This window comes from Periplaneta americana, chromosome 3 (assembly GCF_040183065.1).
Source record: "Periplaneta americana isolate PAMFEO1 chromosome 3, P.americana_PAMFEO1_priV1, whole genome shotgun sequence".
Taxonomy (NCBI): Eukaryota; Metazoa; Arthropoda; class Insecta; order Blattodea; family Blattidae; genus Periplaneta; species Periplaneta americana.
Window position 1 is genome coordinate 112,379,422 of NC_091119.1, and position 22,423 is coordinate 112,401,844.

A 22,423-nucleotide genomic window follows, 5' to 3' on the forward strand; every position below is an offset into this window, starting at 1 on the left:
AAGAACATATATGTTGCTTTACACGAATATTCTTAGCGTTTTCATCAAGACTAGAGTTGGAGAGAGCAAGTGTATTGCCCCTACGAGCTTGATAACCCGTCGAGGTCAAGCCATGTTCCGTTATGAGAATGTCACCACTACAAATTAGAAGCAGTCACATCACCGTATCACCATTCCCTGGCTGATATTTCCAATGCGAGTCATGTCTTCCCACACCTCCTAACGAGGGTAGTGTAATGGGATGGAAGGCCCGACATATCTCATTGACAGGGGTGCCCCAACTACTGGTAGCACTGACGAAGATTGCGAGAGAAAACGTCGACACGGACCAATAATGACAGCAACTCGATACTTAGCACCATATTGATGTCATCATCAATTAAGTCCGATAATGTTGGCGTTAACCCTTAAATTGACAATTGACAATGTATTCTATAGGATACAACAGGTTAACAGGCTATATGCTATAATTTTAATACAATAGAAAAAAAATTGGTAGGAAAATTAAAATTTCACAATACTATTATTGTACAACATACAAAAATATGGACATTGCGATAGTTGTTTTCTTTACGGTCCGACAAGGTTTAATAAATTAGTGTGAGAAATGAAGCTTTGCCAAGTTAAGGGTTAAGAGGACACTTTGGAGTTGAGACTCGTTCACAATAATCGATTTTTGGGCATTATTTTTAATTATAGATTTGGTGTCTTTGATAAGCCCTCTGTCATGTACCAAAAACTTCAACCGAATTCGAGAGTAAATATGTTAAAAATGAAGTTTTCTAAATGCCTGCTACAGTACTTTCATGTGCAGATGCAATAAAAACTTTGAATCCAATTTCTTACAACTTTCTAAATAGAAAATTTGAATATATTTATGATGATCACTTTCGCGTGTTAAATGTAAACTAAGTTTGTAAATATCTAATTGATTAGTTTCACCTTAGTAATAGCCATCTTCTGAACTAGTGAAGTCCTTGCATCTTCCGGTTTCTTCAATTGTTTTGCTGGGCGGGGGGGGGGGGTGCGTTTGCGTTAGGTAGTGTGGAGTCCTATAGTGTGTGTGTTCTGAAATTCAGTTGTGCATTTAGGATTTGCTGTGAGTGTGTTTTTGTGTCAATATATTCCTTACTGTTCTAGTGTGTTTAGTTTCTGGCTTTTCGGTTGGATATGTAGAATTTCCATGTCTGTGTCTATGTTGCTGTAGCCGTGGTTGGTGTTTGTGATGTGTTCTGCATATGTCAATGTGTTGTGTGATTTAGTTATGTCTGTGATGTGTTCTTTGTAACGTGTTTGATATGATCTCCCTATCTGTTCGATGTAGAAGTTGCATGCGAGTTTGTGTACACCTGTTAGGTTGTATTTGTTTGTTTGTGTTGTATGTTGAGGTGCTAAATAAACAACTGAATTTCAGAACACACACACTATTTGACTCCACACTACTAAAGACAAACGAACCTCCTCCCCCCAGCAAAACAACTGAAATGGACATGGTTGCTCGAACGGATCCGATTTCATACCCATATAACAATAATTTTTTATTTATTTTAGTTATTAATGTGTTAACCTGCAGTTCATTACCATTAATGAGTTAACACAATAAGCTACATGGTACATACATAAAAACTGTTATATAAAATACTGTTAGTAAATATCTTTTAATAAAGAATTGCTAAGTCACCGGCATAGATCAGACGATAGGCACATTTGCATGTAGTACAAATATATATAAGTTCAATCATAAGACATATCTCTTTGCAAATGTTTATTTGCTATGAAAGTATTAAATATATATTAACGTTTTCGCCTTATTTGGCATCATCAGATATAATAAAATGCGTGATCTGAAACTTGAATAAATTGACAGACTACCAGTATAATGTACATGGTTAATGAAATCGTCATGAGTTTTATGTATGAAGCTAATATAGGTTGTTATAATTGATTTAATTACAATACAAGTTTGAAAGAAAACGAAAGTAGTTGTAAATACATATAACTCATGTTACAGGTGTACATACATGATTAAATAGTAAGCAATTGAATTATGCAAAATATCGGCGGTGTTAAAAACATCAATTAAAATTTGATTCTGAATGAAGATGAAGATATATCATAGATTAAAATTTTCGAAGGGGAAAATGTGTTAAAATACTATATAATTAGTGTAACACTATGTTACAAGTTGATAAGTCTTGTGTTTTATATTGACAATTAATCATTATCAAGAACATATGCTTTTGGCTTCTGCTGTGATGTACTGCAATAAAAGGGGGGGAAAATATGAATCAGTTATGAATCGTAATTAGCTTATGTTATACTCTTGTGAATTTCATAAATTGTTTAAGATTACTTACGTATGTGTACGCTTGGATTTAGACATGAATATTCTATCTGGTATTAATGCATGCTAAAAATAGTTTTCATTGGTGGTTTGTTGTAATCATGGTTAACAGGAACTGTATAAATAGATGCTTTCTGAAAATAAGGAAAGTATTGATTTAATAATGTGCTTCGAACAGTATGAACAGTTGGTTATAGGGGGGAAGAATAAATGTAAAACGTATATTAATGTATAACTAATTATGATCAAGAGTGAAAATTTATGGTGAATAGTTATGATATTAATGACGGTCAGCGATTACTTACGTGTGTGTATGCGTCTATTTGTTTGCAGATGTGTATTGCTCGGTGGTTTAAAGCGTACTGAGGACCGGGTGATCAGTGTTGCCAACAGTTGTTCGTATAATCCCGCTAGATGACTTTCGAAAACCCGCGATTTTCTAGCAAATATCTCTAGATTTTAATGTATACTTATTATTCAATAATAATAAAAATAATAATAATAATAATAATAATAATAATAATGGTCAAGATAGAGCATTCACCCGCCAATGTAACGACATCCGCCAGCCAATGTAACGAATATTGCACACTATTATCATCGCCAATGTGGCGCTATAAAGCAAGTTTGAACACTTTTATCACAGACACAACATATTTAAATTCTTATTGCACTATAATGTTACCGTTAAAACCCAAAATTCGACAAAACCTGTTTCAACTAGCAAAAAGTAATTTTAAAATATAGATAGATAGAAAGCGAATTTTCGTAATATCTAGAATCAATGACAGGTTAGGTTTGGTTTGTTTAGGTTTTTTTCAGGCTTTTGCCAAAGAAAAACCTAAACAAACCAAACCTAACCTGACATTGATTCTAGATTATACGAAAACTCACTTTGTATCTTTACTTGCTTAAACTAGTTTTTACTAGCTCAAACTGGTTTTGACGGATTTCGGGTTTTAACGGTAACATTCAAATATGGAATTATCACTACATTAACACATCCATTATTTCACAGAACACACACTGAACGAATTAAACGTAATTATGAAAGCCGCTTATAATGCTAATATGAATTTCATTTCAGAAATTTTAAAGATTAAAAACCGCTAGTATTCCCGCTAAGTGGGATAATATAATTTTACCCGCGAGACGGTTATCCAAAAAAGCTGGATTTAGCGGGAAAACCGCTGAATTGGTAACACTGCGGGTGATCGTGTGTGTTCTGCTGTGTGATGGCGTAGTGATTTAAAGGTGAACTATATTGGGTAGCGTGTCGTCAACGTTGCATCATGGTGTGAATGGGTCTGCTTTAAATTGTGTATAACGGATTTCTAAAGTTTAATAAGTTTTCGTTAATTATATTTTTATCTTTATTATAATAATATGAAATGAAATATTCTTCGGCTGCATTTATGTAAGTATTACTATTGTAAGTTTGTAAAATGCTTATTGTATCGTGACGTTGACCCAGTTCATGTCCTGTATTAATTAAATGTGCCGCGTATTTTGATTTATCTTTATTGTTCTTAAAGTCATAAACGTGTTCTTTGTATCTTGTTTTAATGTTGCGTTTGGTCTGTCCAATGTACTTCTTATCACATGTGTAGCATTTGAGCATATATACACCTTTACTATTTAATTTATCTCTGGTATTTATTGTATTATGAATATTATTGTTTAATTTATTATTTGTTTTAAATGTTATGTTTATGGTTTTTTTTTGTTGAAGAAATTTTTTAATTTATTAGAAATGTATTTGTTGTATGTTAGTGTTGAGCAAGATTTTGGTTTTTTTATTTTTAGATCTTGTTAAGGTTGTGGCTGTTTGTTGTTGTTTGGTATTTTATTTTTTCCGAATTATTTTCTTGATAAGGGTTTTGTTGTATCCATTTTCGTTTGCTATGTCTAATATTCTTTGCACTTCTTTTTTATATTTATTTTTGGACAAAGGTACTTGTGTTCATCTAGTTGTTAAGAAATTGAACATACTTTGTTTTTGATTTTGGGGATGTATTGAATCAGCGGGTATACTATGTATTGTGTGAGTTGGTTTTCTGTAAATATCATAACTTAATTTGGATTTATGTTTTATTATTTTTATATCTAAAAATGGTATTGAATTATTCATTTCATTTTCTACTGCGAATTTTAGATTTTTGTGTAACTCATTAAAGGAATGTACAATTGAATTGTCTATTGTCTCATTTTCGTAAAATATAATTGTGTCATCTACGTACCTATAATATGATTTTATGTTATGTTTATTTAAAATTTTGTTAATTTTGTTATCTTCAATGTTTTGTAAAAAGATCTCAGTAAGAGTTCCTGATAGAGGGTTGCCCATAGCGAGGCCAATATTTTGTTTGTATATTTGCATGTGCTGATTCGGAACTGTGATCAGATGTGAGTTCGATTCCCGGTTAGGTTGATTGTGTGGTTGGTTCCCTACCTCGAGGTTTTCCACAATTGTATGGACAATATCAGGTAATGGCATGACAAATCAACGACCATCTCGCGAAGTACCATATCGATATCACTAATACTTCGACACTGAATAACCTAGTCTTGATGTAACACTGTTAAATAAAGATTTGAAATATTCTCGGGAAAAGATAACTATTTTTACTACAAAAATTTCCAGTTTGAATACTGCATAAGCTTATATCGATATTGGCACAGAGATCTACAAAATGTAGGTGCCGTGCAAACCATAGGGACCATATGTCTGCTTTCAAGAGACGAATCGCAATTTATAATCTTTTAAGCTTCGAAGGAGAGAGAGTGCATCTTGTTATTGTCGTCTGGAATGTAAAGTACGACCATAATATTTTTATAAATATTATTGGAGTCAATCCGCAGGAATCTAGGAGCAAAAGAACTTTAGTCTGCATTGTAAACCTTCTAATTTAAATGGTGTGTTGTTGTAAGGGAATTTCAAACTACATACATGCATATTCCAGTTTCAAGTTTCATTTTTATTTGTTCTGACTGTAGTGCTTCTGCTGATAGTATTGGTATGTTAACAGATCCACTTACAGTGTGGTAGTGGTGATGGCAGTTAGTAGTAGTATTTTAACAGATCTACTGTAATATGGTGGTTGGAGGTTAAAAAAAATGCTGTTTTATTTAACGACGCTCGCAACGGCCGAGGTTATATCAGCGTCGCCGGTGTGCCGGAATTTTGTCCCGCAGGGGTTCTCTCACATGCCAGTTAATCTACTGACATAAGCACACTTAAATGCCATCGACCTGGCCCAGGATCGAACCTGCAACCTCGGGCATAGAAGGCCAGCGTTATACCAACTGTGCCAACCAGGCCGACTGGTTGGAGGTGCTATAGTCCCGTCGCTCTTATTTCCGGCAGCTAATCACGCTAGAGGTCGGCTACATTTAAACGTGTGCGTCTTGTGATTGGCATTTCCTAAGGCTCGATAAATACTTAATATAATCGCCCGCTCTTTCGTCGGCGTTCGCAGAAAGCATACGAGGACGTTATTTGCCGCTCAATAATTATTTGCTCAATTACAGTGCGTTTGATTTATTATCAAAGGAGCTACGACATGACATTGTTTAACGGTGTGGCAAATAGATTCTTCGTCTGGTAGCTCGGAAATGAAAGAACAAAAATGGCGAACGATACTACCTACCTAGACTTTATAGAGCCTTCACTTTCTAAGACGAAGCAAAGAGGAGGAGTCACGCCGGGAATAACAGCGTCGCGACTATAGTGGTATTGATAGTAGGTATATGTCAAGAGATGCACTGTAATGTGGTGGTGATGCTAATGGTGATGGTGGTGGAATGTTAACATATACACTGTAGCCTAGTAGTTCTGGATATGTTGGGAATAAAATAGCAAACAGGAGAATGGAATGAATATGAGCCGACCATGAGAAAATTGAGATGCTCAAGTAACAGCAATAATAGAGTGAACCAAATACCGTATTCAGTGCTGTATCATTTAAATAAACTCTATATAGTAACAAGGAATAAAAATGGAGTGTGTTTGAAACTAGACTTCGCAATTCTGTCGTGTCCACCGCTGAGTAACGGTTAGTATGTATGACCGTGAAACTAGCGGGTTAAAATTATAGTTGGAATAATTGCTTGGTTGGGTTTTTTCCGAGGTTTTCCCTCAACCAATTGAGGTACAATTACTGGGTAACTTTCGACATTGGACCTCGGACTCATTCCACCATCATTATTTATTCACATATCATAAGAATGGAACGTGTGAAGTGGACAGGCAGAATAAGAAATGAAGCTGTGTTGGAAAGAGTGGCTGAAGAAAGAATGATGCTAAAACTGACCAGGAAGAGGAAAACGAATTGGTTGGATCACTGGCTAAGAAGAAACTGCCTACTGAAGGATGCACTGGAAGGAATGGTGAACGGGAGAAGAGTTCGGGGTAGAAAAAGATATCAGATCATAGAGTATATATATATATATATATATATATATATATATATATATATATATATGGATCATGTGAGGAAACGAAGAGGAAGTAGAAAATAGGAAAGATTGGAGAAAGCTGGGTTTTCAGTGAAGACCTACCATTGGGCAGTACACTAAATGAATGAATAAGTTCACAGTGAGACGTGCTATATTCTTACATAGGCGTGACTGTTCGGCGACAGATACAATTCACAGAATAGGAATGGTAAGCACAATAAGCTTCAGGCTGTGCTGCAAGCCTTCAGGAGCCCCACCTTCGTAAAGGAAAAAAAAAAAAACTGAAAATACATCGTGTTGATTAAGTCCCTCCGGGATTTGGAGGGTCTGTAGCTCAAGGGACGAATCAACCACACGAGGATAAGAGCATGTCAGTGAAAAGAGTAAATACTCGTATTTTAAGTTTTTACCCTACCTTACAAATGTTCAATACGTTTTCCCCTGGTGACTCGACAGACGTCAATCCTGTAATTTAGTTCCTCCCACACACGTTGCAACATATCAACGCTGATGGTAGCAACGGCATCCGTAATTCTTAACGGAAGCTCTGGTAAATATTTTGGTGAAGTAAGGATACACGTAAACATGATTTTTTTTAGCGTAACGTAAAAAGTTATGTGGAGTGAGGTCGGGTAACCTGGGAGGACAAGTAATTAGCTAATGTGGAGTCTTCGTCTGACCAACATCCAAATGAACGATGAGGTAAAGTGTCATTGAAGTGATCTCGTACATCCCACATTAACAAATTGTCTTACGTGAAAATAGTCATTACCTCGCGCCAAGTGAGACATATTTTAACAAATGATACAAAATTATCAACCGACTTATTACAATACCCCAACTCTAAAGAGTCTTGTAGGCAAGAAGCTCCATAGTTACGTTGAAGAGTAAAATAAGCGATTGAAATTGACGTAGCAATGTTATATTGTAATTCGCTCAGATCTCTCCCATCACAAGCTTGAGCTGTGCGTCCATGAACTTTGGCAACATCACAGAAATGTCGGTAAGCAGTTTCTAATAGTTGTGCACTTCAGATTTTAACATTCTTTCTGCTATAGCAGAATACTTAAATGACATAGAATACTTTACAAATTTATATTTTTTATACAATAGTTGTAACAGTAACAAATGTTCAATTTGCTAATAGGCCTACATGTTAGTATGAGAAAAATTATGACAGTAGGACTATATAATTTGGTCTTCAATTCATACTGTCTATTCACGAAATGCTAGTATCCGTGTCAACTTAACACTAACACTTACATTATTATACAAGTCATAGGCCTATAACAAAATACAGACTAAAACATACTAAAAACACCAATTTACTCCAGTTTCAAACAGTGCTTCAGCTATAATCAGCGTTGCCAACCCTGAGGCTTGATTGGCTCGCACAATTGGTTCCAAATTATCGTACTTTTGATTAGAGGATCGTACACATCATACAAACTAGGCCTATTTTGATTATTTTATCTAACTCCGTCCACAGTGTTTTATTTAAACTATTTTTTTTAATTCTTGCAAGGAAATAATTGTTAAAATTACATATCAGTAGACTTCGTTGAATTGCCACACGCAGCATGCAATCAGGTTGCCGATGTACGGTAGTATAGAGGAGGTGAGAGGCCGCCCGGTCTCGTAGTATAAGCAGTTCATGTTAAGAGTTGTGACCGGTCCAAATAGATAGAGCAGCTACAGCTAATGCATACCTATGTAAGCACTTGTTTTTGCATTACTGTGGTTGGATTAGTCAAAGCTCAACATCTGTTCAGTGCAGACAAGAATTCAATCAAACATACTCCAATGAGAGTGTTGCTGTTCCAAATAATTGCCCCTGGAATACAGAACATTACGGCAAAATAATGGAGGTAATTGGATAGCACAGACAGTTCCGCTGTTGCAGCTGTAAACTCATTGGCTTCTGAACAGCTATTGGAAGATATTCTGTTTATTGATTCTTATTTTAAAATCGTGTCCAAAAGCATCATCATGTTAGAATCGTCTAAACTACAACTCTCAGCAGCCCTTAATATAGTGGATAAAGTATCACAAATCGTTATCCAAAATAACAGTTCACTAATTTCAGAAAAAATTAAATGTAAGTTGAGTAACATTATTGCTAAAAACTGTGCCTATTCATAACTTCGTATTATAAATGATGTACTATCGGGTCACGACAAGACATCTGAAGTTGGTGTACTAAAAAGTAGTGACTTTCCGTTCTTCAAATATATACGTATTACATCGTGTGATGTTGAACGTACATTTTCCCAAAATAAAAACTGTTTAAGTGACCATCGAAGGAAGTTACTTTGCAGTCGCTCAAAATGTACGTAACTCTTCACTGCAATTCACATATTCAAGGATGAGTTAATATATCTCACTATAAAATAATTGTGTATTTACATGTTTAGACATTTCCTACTTCAATGATCATTCATTACATTTCTTGAATGCAGGATACAGGTTTTATTGTAACCGCAGTATACTGCTCAGTGTTTACATCAGAGGCATACTCCATCCGTCCCACGTCCCCTTCTCATACAGTCTATACCGCGTGCACAGTAAACCTTGCGATTCTTGTGGCAATTCCACGAAGTCTACATATCAGCAAATAAAATGATGTTTAAACAATTTGTTGTCTCCTTACCTTGGGAGCAGCTTCTTTGTCTTTCCCGACAATTACAATATCATAGGCAAAACAGAGTAATGTGAGAGGATCAATGTCTGGAGTTAACTGGAAACCGTAGCTTTTGGGAACTGTAATATTGTAATCTGTGCAACAGGGATTATATGCAATGTACATCCTTCAATATAATTTGGTGTAGAATAAAGCTACTTTAGTCAGTATATATTTTATATTTTAATGCATGTTTTCTTAGCTTTTTGAGTGAATTTGTATACATAACTTCACGATGAGTTCGCAGCCTAGTAATTACACTAATTGGCTGTTAAATTATACGTATAGCCCTAACTGTCAATGCTGCAAAGTCATAGCTTACAGTACCTGGCCACATTATTATAATCACTCACATTTTTACTATATTTTACATATTACTTCCTCATTTGAACTCTGGTTTCCTTTCTTAAGCAGAATTCGCATTACATATTTAATTTTTAAACAATATTAAGTATAATTACAATTATAACAATGTTAATTCAAGAAATATTGATAAATAACCAACCACACCTCATTTTTACAGAAATTTCAGTATTTCATACGACCTCCTTTGGCTTTAATTACAGCTTCAATTCTCTTTGGCATGCTTACAATACACTTCTGTATTATTTCCTGGATCCTCTGATTGTGATTCCAAACATGTATCAGCCTTTCAATAAGTCCAACTCTGGTAATAATAAATTCTTTTGCCATCTCTCTTTTCATGAGATCCCAGACGTTCCCAATGGGATTCAAGTCCAGTGAGTTTCCTGGCCATGGCAAAAGTGGAATGTTTTTGGAAGCCAGAAACACTTTGACTCTCCTAGCAGTGTGGCAAGGTGCACCATCTTGCATAAAAATATATTTCTCTCCATTGGGGAACCATTCATTCAGCTGAAGGATAAGCCTGTTTTCCAATACCTGGATATATTGATCTTGTTCCATTGTTCCCTGAACAATGTAGAGTAATCCTCAACCTCTGCCTGATATCACAGACCATATCATGCCTGATATTGGGTGTTTAACTGTGTTAACCAGGCATCCAGGAGCAAAATTTTCTCCTTTTCGTCGACGAACAAACATTGCTTTGTCCATCAAACACTGAAAGGTTGATTCATCGGAGAAGCAAACCTGAAAGTTGTCAAAGAAACTGATAAAAACTCTAAATTTTGTCTTTAAGTATTAAATACAGTATTCAATTTAGAGTTTTTATCAGTTTCTTTGACAACTTTCAGGTTTGCTTCTCCGATGAATCAACCTTTCAGTGTTTGATGGACAAAGCAATGTTTGTTCGTCGACGAAAAGGAGAAAATTTTGCTCCTGGATGCCTGGTTAACACAGTTAAACACCCAATATCAGGCATGATATGGTCTGTGATATCAGGCAGAGGTTGAGGATTACTCTACATTGTTCAGGGAACAATGGAACAAGATCAATATATCCAGGTATTGGAAAACAGGCTTATCCTTCAGCTGAATGAATGGTTCCCAAATGGAGAGAAATATATTTTTATGCAAGATGGTGCACCTTGCCACACTGCTAGTAGAGTCAAAGCGTTTCTGGCTTCCAAAAACATTCCACTTTTGCCATGGCCAGGAAACTCACTGGACTTGAATCCCATTGGGAACGTCTGGGATCTCATGAAAAGAGAGATGGCAAAAGAATTTATTATTACCAGAGTTGGACTTATTGAAAGGCTGATACATGTTTGGAATCACAATCAGAGGATCCAGGAAATAATACAGAAGTGTATTGTAAGCATGCCAAAGAGAATTGAAGCTGTAATTAAAGCCAAAGGAGGTCGTATGAAATACTGAATTTTCTGTAAAAAGGAGGTGTGGTTGGTTATTTATCAATATTTCTTGAATTAACATTGTTATAATTGTAATTATACTTAATATTGTTTAAAAATTAAATATGTAATGTGAATTCTGCTTAAGAAAGGAAACTAGAGTTCAAATGGGGAAGTAATATGTAAAATATAGTAAAAATGTGAGTGATTATAATAATGTGGCCAGGTACTGTACATTCTGAGTTGAAAAATCTCTTGCTTGCATTGCAGCAATCGAAAATTCGTCTAATTTACGTACACAGTACATTATTTTATTTACACGAATTGCAATGTTACTGTTAACGTGGTAAATGGATAAATTATTGGGATATGCGTAATAAGTACATAAATGAGAGATTATTTATCGCCTTATTGACAGTACTTTCACTGTTTCTGTTTTCTTCACACCCGTTAACCACAGATTGAAAACTCCCATTCACACTGCTTTACTCTCGGTAACGTCGAAGTCATTCCAGCTACTTGCCTTCCGTACGGAATGCTACCCACGTCATAATGCGTGATATCTGGCTTAACAATGAAACAGGTGGGGCGCACTCACACGCACACACGTACCTGCGTGCGTTGGGCTGCATGGACGCCGCCTGCCAGTCCCGAGTCTGAAACACAGAGCAAAGGAGCACACTTCATATTTATCGTTTATTGCAGCAAGTCATGTTTGATGAAGCTGCAATGAAATAAAATAATAAAATCTTCCTGTACTCCTGCCGTTCTAATTAAAATATGGAAGTAAACAAAAGCACGTGACAGCTAATGCATTTCCCTGCATGATGACTCTTTCTACTGTGCTTTACATTAACGCGCCCATCGGCATAAACTTGGCTCAGTATAGCCAACAAATGTAACGTTTCGTTCTGAAATAATTTTAAAAAGTTATACTTGTTCGGATCAAATTTCTGGATATTTGAAGGACAAACTAAAATCTTTTCAATCATTCATTATCATAATATACTGCTCTCTTGAACTGACTGAGCATATTAGAAATTAAATCAATGTCTTTTCTACTCGTAAAATACACTATGAAATGTTTCATATAAAACAATTTTATCTAAAAACGACCAAAATTGTATTAAACTTCTTTGTTTGAAATATCTCAAATAATAACACCCCGAAATTAATTACGTTATTTAAGATTTATCTTGTATATTTATTTGATAATATGACGAATTATGGTAGGTGTCTGAAACAACAAATACCCAAGGAGTTGAATTTTTGTTGTGGTATCATGAAATTGCGAACCGCTGTTACTAAGAACTCTTTCGATAAATAGATATTATGAAAATGTCACCTTTCCATTATGAATATATTATTATCCAAATTCTTCAATATGGTTATACGAAGTTAGAATTAATAGAATAGAGGAGAGTTTTTTTTGGTAGGTTGGGATCTTCAGATCCAGTGAACTTAATTGCGCCTATCTATTTTCACATGGGATACTTAACGCTATTAATATTCTTTCGTTTTTTTTTCAAACCATTAATGATCTCGTAGAGTCTTCAGAACCATCGCAACGATAATAAAAAAACAGGCTTTTCTTTTCCCACATTCAAACGCTAGCCACTAGGGCCTGCGGAGACATCTGTCCTAGAAGAATGAAGCATGGGCGAGAAAATAGCCGATAATTGTGCCTGGTACTCTTTACTGTACATAGTTCATATACAAGGGAAAGTCAAAAATTAACCTTAATAATTGTTTTATTAATTGAATATGTACAATAAGACTACAAACACTTTATCAGTTTTCAACATAGTCCCAACTACGTTCAATGCAAGTGTTCCTGTTATACTATGTTAAACGTGATAGAAGTGTTTGTAGTCTTATTGTACATATTCAATTAATAGGTTACTTTTTGACTCTCCCTCGTATGTAGTGTAAATATACGACACGGAACGCTCCATAATATGTTGCTTCTGGAGGACGTCATGCTGAGAACTTTTATTGTCCTTAAAATCCACTATCATTGTCGGATTTGAAACCACGACTCTCGGATCCAGTGGAAAGGACGGTAACCACTCGACTGCTGAGGACGACAACTGTTAAAGATACTGCCGGAAAAAAAAAGCAAAGAATTGTAGTGAATGGTGAAGACTTCGGTCTTAGAAAGACTCTATTTAAAAGCTCCAGACACGTTACAAATTCCTGTAATCCACGAGAATCAAACTCGGTGCTTCTCAAACAAGATCACCATGACGTTAATCGCGTCATAAAAATGCAGTTGTCATCCTCTTGGCAAGGTTAGAGTCCTTATTCACCGCAGAGAGATATACTGCAAGTGCGTCTTACAATGCAACCTGCTCGCCGCCCCTTCTGGATCTGCGATTAATCGGACCCGGATCAAACTCATCGCCTTCTCCAGTGTCGAGGATTTATCTGCTGCTCTGATCTGAATGCAACATGGGCACAAAGCGATCGTTCGTTTGGTTCGCTTTATTGCGCGTTTTGCATTGTTATTGAGCTTAGTGGACGATTTTCTTGTGTTTCTTTACTTCAAACATGTATTCTAGCAACAATAAATGCCTTAATTCAGCTTAAAAAACCAATTTTTAAATGCTACCTTCGGCATAAATGGACGTTTGTTGCCTAATGACGTGTATTTATAGAAACCTTTTTACAATCGAATGTTAATGTGTGGCGAATAATGCAATTATAGCTAATTATTGGATTACCTCATCGCAATAGCGCTAGTGTTGCACAAATACAGTATATTGCTGACAGCAAGGACGTATCAATTTGTGACAGAATTTGGAGGCGAGTGTTTTCAAGTGAATGGGGAATATATTATTACATGCAAACTGTGTAGCGTAAACATGCGGGATGACAAACGTCAATATATACACCAGAACACACACAGAAAATAGAAAACTTGCATCGAAAAACGAAAGTGAAGATCTGCTAATAAGTACAGTGTAAAGGTACGTGTTCCTCGGTGCGACTATTGCGATGATCGTTCAACGATGATCGTGCAACGGTAATCGTTGAGCACTATTTCTTTGTATTTTATAGAGTCGCGGCAGTCCTCGGAGGAAAACAGCTCCATAGAAAATACAAAGAAATAGTGCTCAACGATTATCGTTGGGAATTGGTTCTGTGTCTTGTAGTGATACTTTTGTTAAAGGTAAACAGAATATTTTATTGATTAGGAAATTCACATTGATCACTGATTTTAAATTAATGAACTCTTCTTTCTCTATTTGAGAATTGCATCGTTTGTGAAACGGAACTGTCGAAACCCACTGTGGTACTAGAAGCGCATACACAAGTCTCGGGGCGGGCAGGAAATGCAAGTACAGTACAATATTCGTTGATGGATAACCAATAAGAATTTGTATTCATTTCACCTACCACACCCACTACCCTTATTGGACTAAACTTTCAATTCTGTTTTGTCGAACTTAGGAGAGTCCACTGTAATTCCACTTCAAATAAACAATCACAATTTTAACTGGATTTGTGTGAGATTATGGTAAAGGCTAGCATTCCGTTCTTTAAATTACGTACAAAATTTCCACTTTATTGAAAAATACACAACTAAAAAGTTGCCAATCTATGAAACATTAAGGCAAAATTATTTTAAAATATGTTACTATAGCACATGCATTAAATAAGACAGATGTATTTAGGTTATTTTCATTTTTAATATATTACGGTATTTATTTAATTTTATATAAATGTCCTTATGTAACTCATCATTCCTTGCAAGCAGTGTTTATATTCATTAGACGACCAACATAGTTGTATAATATTAAAACTCAAAGATCTGTGCCTGATTCTGAACTACAAGGTCATCACACATTCAGCAATAGGCCTAAACAACGCTTCTTGAGTTTTGATGTTTCTGTATACCTCCATCTTCTGCCACTAGCAACGAAGTCTCAGTGTATACTCCGCGTTGCAGTCAACTTAACTCATCAGTCCCCAAGATGCTATGTCTGGTCATCAATAACGCATCCTTTCAATCAGAGAAAGAAAATAATGGATAGATATTCAGAATTCTTTTATGAACCAGTCAAGTTTACATTAAGTCGAAAATATGATGGTACGGCCATAATGAATTAATGATAAGAGTGAAAGCGGCATGTGAAATTACAGTACTCGAAGATAATCTTCATCATAGACTGTATACACATAATAAATCTCTAAAATAGCAAGGGTTAATAATTCAAGAACTAGAGATAATCTGCATGACATCCTACTTGTTCGTCAAAAATTTTAAAAGGCCGGGAATATAAAGATACTAGAAAATTGCCCATACCACAGCTTACATTTCAGCTAGGAATCGAAATTTGGTTCCCTGAACATTATCACCAGTTACATATCGACTTAAATTCCCAATAATGAATAGGTCCTAACTCTTCACCATCACTTCTCACATAATATCATCCGTAGGGCTCGACACTAGTTGCTGACCATAGCGATTTCGGATAAATGTTACACGAAGTTATTTAACTTCAAGTTCTTAAAAAGTACAGGAGTAACAACCAGTTCAAAATATTAGAACACCACAAAATTACGAAAGAGGTTACTAAGCCCCTTTTCACGAGACTCAGTTCATGGAGGTCGCGGCTTTTTAGCCGCCACGAACAACAGGAGCCATTAATATAATTAAGCAAAGTTGCCTAGTTATAATGTTAGAACTAAGTTGCTGTTAGTTACAGTAATTTAAATATTACATGTGCCAAAAAAAATATTATTGCCACGAAGAAGATGAGACGTGTGAGCTAAGTCGCGTGAAAAGCATTAATTACAAGAATACTTTAACTGTGACAAGGGTAAGACACATATTACATAATAATGTTGTATAGGCTATGCAACTATGGGTCATATTGGAGACATTTTGTTTGATTCCGACAAATACTCCTAATCCAACGAAATACATAGTTGTTACGTTTCTTTTTTCAGATATGCTGAAGTAAATTTATGTGAAGTGAAGTAGAAAGAAGATTTTTGCATAACAAAATATGAGCAATAAGAGGGGACGTTTATTGTTTGATGCATTAAAACAGTGTATTATTAATCATAAATGTAGCTAATTGTAAATAAATGTATACAACTACAGAATTAGTACCACACCCTTTCATTTCATTATGTAATTTGTGTTCCTTTTGTTTGGTTTGAAGCCTTGTTTCCCCATTATTTTGTTGCATGTCGTATTAAGACGTGAACAATGTTTCATAATATTGTACTTAATCTTAGTGTATAAAATAAATAAATAAATAAATATGATCTCCTTGTTATTGCTTTCTGAACTAATTGTCCCTGCAACCGCCACTTGACCGTCCATCCGATCATCTTCCGCGACAGGCCTGCAACATATCCGCGAAGTATTGGCCCAGCAAATGTGCTCTCTGTGGACATGACGTTGAATCGCAGTATTGTGGAGAAAGCTAAAAGATTATTATTATTATTATTATTATTATTATTATTATTATTATTATTATTATTATTATTATTATTATTATTATTATTAAACATTCGTTACTTCCTTTCTAACCTTCGATGATATAGACAGCGGCAATAAAATATGAATGATTTTATTTTGTTAATATTGAGAAGCCATTAGTAATTTGTTAATGTTATTGTTGGAGGGCACAAAGCAAGCTTGGAGTTTATGTTAAAATGGTTTTAACAGTTTTGCAGAAAATGAAAATTGTTCTATTCTATGCTGAAATAGTCTTGATTCAGACGAAACGCCAGTACCGTCGATTTTTAACTGTAGAAAGGCACCAATTTCTGGATCAATTGTCCAAACAGTGAGGAAATTTAATGAAAATGGAACCGTTCTTAACCTAAACAAAGCGAATTCAGGTAGGCTATGAACTGCTAGAACTATAAAAATATTGAAGCCACGCGGCGGTCACTGAATCGGTGTCCTTTTAAACGCAAAGGATACCGGAGACGTGCAAAGGAGTTGGCGATGAGGCCAACCTCTCTGAGAAGGAATTTTAAAATTAATTTGAAGATGTTCCTTACAAAATTCAAGTGAAATACATGTTAACAGCGAATGGCAAAGCATCCATAACATACGCCTTAACTTCATTTGCAAAACGGAAGAAAATTAGGACTATATCAGAATATTAGTTTCACTGAAGAAGCGCATTTTCATTTCAGTGGTGTCATGAATCGTTAAAACTGGAGATTCCGCCAGAAGAAGTGTGGGAACAGCCACTTCAAGTCCGAAATGCACTGCTTGGTGCGCGAAAGGCATTACTGGTGCCTTCTAATTCCCGGATGAAAACGAGACAATGTTTACGCGCAGAAACCTAGAACCATCTGCGAGATGAAGAGAAACTTGGAGATCTTCACTGAGTCTATAACTGGCGACATGTACCAGAGATACTATTACATACACAATATTCAATAGAGGAGGCGGGGTCCTCAAATGAGAAAAAAAAAACACACAAAGGGAGAGACAGAGAGGGACGAGGAGAGAAAGAGAGAAAAAGAGAGAGAGAGAGAGAGAGAGAGAGTGTGTGTGTGTGTGTGTGTGTGTGTGTGTGTGTGTGTGTGTGTGTGTGTGTGTGTGTGTTATTCACAATTTTAAAACATGTTTGAAACATTGTATTACAATTCGCGGTGCCCAGTTTGAAAATGTTATTCAGTAATAATTGAAATACGTAAAATTAGTTCAAGGTTATTAATGATTAAAATCGTTCATATTTTATTCGCATTCTCGGTATGATAGAATGGCAACAATGGCGCAACGCTGGAATGAATCATAGGACAAACTTACAGAGATGGCCAAATTATTAGATTAAAATGATTCCATGTGCAACAAAGCTGTATTTATCTGCAGAAATAATGAACAAAAATGTATTTTGCACAGAAATAATGAACAGAAAATTGAGTCTGGAGGTTACTAATATTTGTGAACTTTTCCTTATTCTTCATTAACATGTGATTTTGCCAGGGATGCTGGAAACAAAAGTTTGACACTCTCTTTGAATATCAGCATCATTTAGCTAGATATCAGAGTCCGTGAGTTAATGAGTCAATGTTTTGTTGCAAGCTTTTTTTTTCTTCGGTATATACCACAGTATTTCCTTTGGATTCATATCCGGCCTTTTTGCAGTCCATGGAAGAACAGATTGTTGAATATCTTCTGCAGTATATAATTAAAACACAAATAGTACCAACTTTGTGAATAATACTGATAATTGATATGACAAATTGTATTATTTTTCAAAGAAAAATGTTTTAGTCTAATAATTTGGCCACCTCTGTAAGTATTCGAAGAAAACCTGTTTCTCAGTCGAACTGTTACCTAGTAACACTACTCAACATCCAACCTCTATTCCTTTGCTAAGAAGGGCAAGGCTTACTGAACTACGTATCAAAGAATGGAGCTTCACTGAATTTTTAGACCTTCAACCTAGACGTTGTGTTTACAACGACTGGATTATACGTTGGGTATTTTCCCCGCACAACTACTGCTGTGTTTCAGCGATGTCTGCGGTTTGTATTTATAATGAGCCACTGTTTTGGAATAAACAGATGAGATCTGCAGACGTCTATCCCTCCACCCTCTATGAGACAGTCACTATGATTAATGTCAGAGCTGGAAGATCCAGTGACGAACCAAGGGGTGGTGCGATACAGACCAAACCAGAGTTCTGATATTGCTTAGTAGGTTTGAAGTTACAACAGACCTTTGCTTATCCTGTCTATCATGTGTAGTCATTGTTACAATAACACAGATGGCTATATTTTGAAGCACTTAATATCAACGCCACTAATTAAGGTGTAAACTACATAACTTACAAGGTAGATAAAAACAGTCAACTGAGCAAGATAATTTCATGAGGGTTTGTTCTTATTATAATGGGTAATGATCTTCAATGTAATACACCATTCATTCATTCATTCATTCATTCATTCATTCATTCATTCATTCATTCATTCATTCATTCATTCATTCTGTTCTGCCCAAGGGCAGATCTTTCACTGAAAACCTAGCTTTCTCCAATCTTTCCTATTTTCTGCCTTCCTCTTTGTCTCCGCATATGATCCATATATATTAATTTCGTACATCATCTGATGTCTTCTTCTGTCACGAACTCTTCTCCCGTTCACCATTTCTTCCAGTAGGCAGTTTCTTCTCAATCAGTGACCCAGCCAATTCCTTTTCCTCTTTCTGATCAGTTTCAGCATTAATACACCATATCCGCATAAATTTCATTGCCAGCCCTTTCAAAAATATGTCCTTTATTACCGACCGAGTCAACCGCTGTGGAGTAACGGCGTGCCTGACCGTGAAACGAGCAGGCCCGGGTTCAAATTCTAGTTGATACAGGTTAATTAGTTGAGGTTTATTCCGGAGTTTTCCGTCAACCCATTAAGAGGAAATGCTGGGTAACTTTTCGCGCAGGACCCCGGACTCATTTCGCTGGTATTATCAGCATTTCATTCAGACGCTAGATAACTACAGCTGTTAACAAAGCGTCGTAAACCAATTTAAAAAGATACCAGCCAATAGTTTTATCAACAGTAATCTCACTAGAGGTTTTGATTTTATCGATAAATCTGTGAGTGGAACACGAGCAGATTTATCTAGAGAAAATCAAAACTCGAGTGGGATTTAATTGACTATTACACGATTAGAAGAAAGTATATAAAGATTATAAGTAACAAAGTACTCCAATACAATAAAATATTAATTGACTTACGAAAATAAACCTGTCTTCAAATGTATTATTGCACCATTACGCTAGATGGCAGTTGGGCCAACTATGGAATCTTCATTGAACTCTGTAGACGGTTACTAGTCAAGAAGGCTTTGTTGATTCAGTTTCGTTTTCAATTTAAACATTTGCATTCCACTTAAATCACCCGGATCCCAGTAATCAACGTCACTTGACAGATGATTTTCAATAAATCTTAATATTAAACAATCTCTGATACGTGACTATCCATAATATCATATAGCAGAAGCTATAACATAACCTAAATAATATACGCAAGTGTTAGAAAAGTTTTAATTAACGACGATGACATAAAAAACAAACATGAATAATTTTAAAAGAAATAATTATTGAATGTACAATTTTCAAATTTGAATGTGGTTGGTGGTTCAATTGATGTTATATTGGACGTGTGCGCAATAGAAGTGGAACTCGTTGATTTAGGCCTACATGGTGTATTCAACTTATTCAGGATTTCCGAATGAATAATTTTAAAAGGAATAATTATTGAATGTACAATTTTCAAATTTGAATGTGGTTGGTGGTTCAATTGATGTTATATTGGACGTGTGCGTAATAGAAGTGGAATTCGTTTGATTTAGGCCTACATGGTGTATTCAACCTATTCAGGATTTCCGAATGGTGCTCTTCATTTATTTGTAAATAGGATTTCAGAAGATGCATAGGTATGATCAGTGATTTTTATTAATTCTTGTTCTTGAATGCCAATGCGAATCATATTTGAAACTGCTGTGCATCGACTGGAGTGGTTTATAATTTTATATATATATACATTTTTTTTTGACGTCCAGACCAGCGCAGTTTCAAATGTTGGCAAACAAAGAAACAAATGCTAGGGACGCGATAAAATCAAACAAATGCTAGGGACGCGATAAAATTGTGCGATAAGCAGCCATGATTGGTTGAAAGACGTCCTTTCGTACCGTTTTATTGGTCAAAAGTAGTATGACGTAGTAAGAGTGTAATAGTCAAAATTAAATGTTTTATCCGTAATTTAAAAAAAAATATAGTCGCTAAAGGATCGGCTAAACTTTTCATCACCATCATGGAGTAACTATTTATCAAGCAACAGCATTTATCTGCCTCTTTAATGACAACAAACGTCAAAGTATATAGGTCCGCTTGTAATCGCAGTTTGCCGCAATAAGTCCAACGAGTAGTTCCTTATGGTAGAGGAGGTGTTATGGTTTGGGCAGGTGTGTCCTTAGGCTGGCGAACTGAACTTCATGTAATCGATGGAGCACTGAGAGGTCAAAGGTACGTAGAGGAGATGGTGAGGGAGTGCATTTTGAACAGGCGAGATGCCGCTGGTCAAGAGAATTTTATATTTCTTGATGATTATGCACGTGCACATCGAGCTGCAGTTGTCATAGAAGCCCTGGAAGACCTTCAGACATAGGCGGAGAGAGAACCCTTTCCTTGGGAGGGCAAAGCAAAACCATAGAATCCCCATGGAGCTATGGGGGACATCATTTATCTCCTCCCCCGTTATAGCTTGACTGTGGTACAGTATATCGGAACATGATTTAATAAAGGTATATTCGGGGGGCATGTTTCTTACATCCATATCCGCGATGTTTCAAACCGAGTTGTATAGGACTTGAACTGTAGATCTGCTACAAATTATAATGGGGCATAACTTAAAACAATCTCCATATTTTTCTCTCTCGTACAGAAACACATGCATACATCAATAAAACTACGTAACAGTGCTAACAGAAACTTTTTTATATGAAGCTTACCTTCCTGAAAATATTATATGAAATGTAAATTCTAATTATTTTATTTAATCTCGTCTTTAAGTTTACACATTATACCGGGATCACTTTTCTTTTTTCTGCATTGTTGTGCAATATGTTATTCATACATCTCCAAATGGCGCCCTGAACATCTGCAGACTTCTAACACATGAGTACAGGCTGTTACAAAATGAAAATTACAGTGCTTCCGTTCCTCAAATGAGTTAAAGGAATTATTATACATTCAGAAATTTAAAATAAATATTATAGTCCAGACACATGATCTGAAGACATTAATTCGTCAATTTAAGCACAGAAACATAATTATAAACAAAAGCAAAAAGGTCTTTTGAATTCAATATTTTCTAATGTCAATAGCAAAAAAAGGTCAGAAAAGTTTAGGGGGGGGGGGCAGTGCCCCCATTCTCCGCCTATGCCTTCAGAGCAATCATCTTCCACTGGATGGCTCAGGCGGTAGGGGCACGGCATGTCTCTATCGCTTGGTCCGAAGGGTTGTGGGTTCGAGTCCCGCCTCGGGCATGGGTGTTGTGTTTGTATTAGTGTAAGTAAAAACAAAGGAAACGAGTAAAAACGAAAACAGAAAACAAAGATAACTTTCGTAAACGGCCTCTGGCCGGTCTAAATTAAAAAAAAAATACAATTGAACATGTCTGG

At 35.8% G+C, this 22,423-nt stretch overlaps 1 protein-coding gene across 2 annotated transcripts in view; it reads right to left on the minus strand.

Moving 5' to 3' along the window:
* The window catches only part of cv-c (crossveinless c), a 1,115,617-nt gene that overhangs the window by 773,336 nt on the left and 319,858 nt on the right, over positions 1 to 22,423 (minus strand). For both annotated transcript variants that reach the window (XM_069821284.1, XM_069821285.1), the window contains exon 3: positions 11,866 to 11,909. The gene's annotated coding sequence lies outside the window, so the exon portion shown is untranslated. The remainder of the gene's footprint in view (positions 1 to 11,865; positions 11,910 to 22,423) is intronic.